The following is a 3327-nucleotide window of genomic DNA, read 5'->3' on the forward strand; positions in this document are numbered from 1 at the left end:
AAAAATTACATTTTTGCCTCAAAAACTGAAAAATTGCCCATAGACATATTTTTCATCCCTTATACTCATACCATTCTCCAATTTGTCAAATGTGATCTATATTCTCTCAAAATCTCAAATTTTATCCGCGAATGGAAAAATTACGATTTTGCCCCTACACTCCAGAAAGCACTGGAATTAAACTTTTTCACTGCCAAACCCTCAAATTAAACTCCAATAAGTTTAATATAATCAATCTTAATCAAACGGGATTAAAAATTTCCATATTCGTCCTCAAGTGATAAATTACCATTTTACCCCTAGAATACTTAAAGTCCGGATTAACTCCATATTGGACTTCAAACTTTGAATCCTCATTTTAAATCAACCCATGGGTTTTAGTTTTCTCAAATTCATCATCGATTTCTCTGTTTAAACTAGTTCAAGACTTATTTGACTGAACCGTACCATTAGGGGTAATATAGTCATTTAACTTGTTTTCCGGGGCAATTCAATATACAAACATGCTATCCAAAGCATATGAATGATATATCACAGATAATTTAGGGTCGGGTGTTACATGGTGAGATTATAAAATCCCAGTGAGTAAACAAACATCACTCAAAATATCTAGAGTCGAGTAAAATGAGACTATTAAAACATTTCATCAAACTGTAATTTATCATCTTTCAACTTATTTCAACCAAATGAAATCAATTTATTTAAAGCAAGTAATCAGTATGGCTTATGAATTTCTTAAAAAGCTTGGCTCATGCCAAAAATTATTATCATACTCTGTTATTTGGGATACCTTGGCCGAGGGCTATCCCAACTGAGCCCGCCAAGGCTATTAGAAAGTCATGTTTTTATTTTGAAAAAATAACCGTTCCTTGGCGTTGGTCGAGTTCCCCTTCACATGGTGGTTTGGCGTGAAGTGAACTCTAAAAGTTATACCTCGAGAGTTACCCTACTCGCCTCTCCAATCGAGGTAAAAATCTAACAGGATTCTGTGCCCCTCTAATAGGCTACTCCACAGAACGCAGCTCATTGCAGCAAGTCAAACCCACCATACAATAAAATTTTGACAGCATGACAGGGCTAATATATTACTACCTAGCCTGCAAGGGTAAAATAAAGCAATTCATACAATTCATAAAAAAATATAGCCCAGCCAGTCATGCCAATACAATAACATAAGCCATTAATTCAATTTTAAATTTACAACATATCAGTGGTCTCCAATTACTCTATTTTCAAAATCGTTATTTCGTTTCAAGACAATTTATAAAATATTTTCATTTAAACTCATTTTGTTTACAAAACATAAAAATTTACCATGTTAACTCATTTTCATAAAATTCAGTAAAACCGAATAAAAACATACTTTAAATAATTAAAGTGATGGTAAGGTTACTCACAGTGTCTAGAGTAGGGATTTTTGAAATACTCAAACTACTGGTCCTCGGGTGCAATTCCCTTGCCTTTATCGGAGGACTCATCACCTTGACACAGTACAAAATCGAGAAATTCACCACATTGGTACTAAATTGAAATTAAACTAATTTAGACTACTAATGCTTGATATGGAATGTAAAAACGTCTAAATTTTACCTAAACGCGGTGTTAGCCTATTTCGGTCTTTTACCCTATAAATCGATATACGCGTCTGTTTAAATTCCAAATTAATTTTTTCCAATTTCTATACCTCAATTGCACCCAAATTGACTTAATTTCTCTTAGTGTGGTGCAAATTATCAATCTCGACAACAAATTACCAAAATACCCCTAGTGGATAAAAATTCATATGTTTGCTCAAAAAATTCCCATTATTTTTCTAGGCTCATAATTCATCATTATTCATCATATTTCCTCAAATAAACATCAAGATCAGCAGCCAATATTCCCTTAGAAAATTCGGCATAGTAGGTTTCAATGGGAGAAAGTTATATCTCTAGCTTATTTTTGCTATATTTCAATATAACCTAACTAAAATCACTTAATTCAATTAAAATCAACCAAAACTCAAGTTCAAAACTCATCCATGGAGGTTTGGCCAGCATGGGTGTCCATACCCACTTTCTAATTTTTCATGGCAATGAGAAAAAAATGCATGGGTAGTGAAAATCACAAGGAAAATCAATGAAATTTACCTTTTTAATGCTTGATTTCTTGATTTCTCTTGATTTCCCCAAGTTTTTCAGGTAGGGTTCTTATTTCTTTTCCCTCATTTCTCTGCTGGTTTGGACGGCTGAAGAAGATGAGAATTCTGAAATTTTGACCTTTTTAAAGGCTAAAATAATATAATATTATTTTATTTATTTTTTAAATGTTTTATTAATTCCTTAAATTCTAGCCATCCATTTGTTTCCAAATTTTCACCATACACTTGTCCCACATATCCATAGCTTAGATAAAATTCTCAGACTTATCCAATGAAATACCCCATACTTTGATATGGTGATAAACAAAGTTGAGCGAATGCAAATTGAAGTCAATTAAAATGTTTAAAAGTGATAAGAGACGAAAGGAGTAGTTTAGGATAAAATATTTCGCAAGTGAGAAAATAATAATAAAATAATAATAATTTTATCGAAGGAGAATTTGTGAGATAAAAGGTGATTCAGAAGTCAAGTGAGGCATAATAAGGTATTTCAGGTACCAAGGAGACAAGATAAAATTTTTAAAATATTAATATTTAACCGAATGTCGAAATCAGTCATGAAGAAGGATCATATGGTTGATCCAAGTGGGGGAGAAGATGACAAGCCCGACTCTATAAAAATATTTGTCATGACATACATGTGATGGACAACATGTTTGCATGCTAAGAGAGTCCCGAAAAAAATTTACAAAAGTCGGTATTGTACCTAGAGGTACAACAAAGTTGAGTTAAACCTCGAACTAGATCAAATAGAGAATTTACGATGAAATTAAGAATTTTAAAGTCCCATAATGGTTTAATATGGTGATTCGGAGTTCGAGGATCAATTTGGAGTCAAACCAAAATTTTCGCTATCTAGGGGCAAAATGGTCATTTGCCACTTGGGGACAAAATGAGAATTTTTAGAAAAGATTTTTGACCCCATTTGACTTATTGGAGTAAGATTTGAAGTTTAGAAGTGAAAAATTTTAATTTCGGTATAATTTGGAGTAAAAGGGTAAAATGGTAATTTTGCCATCTGAAATCGAAAATTTAATTTTTGAAAGGATTTTGATCAAATTTAATTATTTGGAGTGTGAAATGAGTATGAGGAGTGAAAATTATGCATTATGGCAAATTTTCAATTGTTGGGGTAAAAATGTAATTTTTGAAAAGTTCAGGGGCAAAAGTGTAATTTTGAAAAATTT

This window comes from Theobroma cacao, chromosome 3 (genome assembly GCF_000208745.1).
Source record: "Theobroma cacao cultivar B97-61/B2 chromosome 3, Criollo_cocoa_genome_V2, whole genome shotgun sequence".
Taxonomy (NCBI): domain Eukaryota; kingdom Viridiplantae; phylum Streptophyta; class Magnoliopsida; order Malvales; family Malvaceae; genus Theobroma; species Theobroma cacao.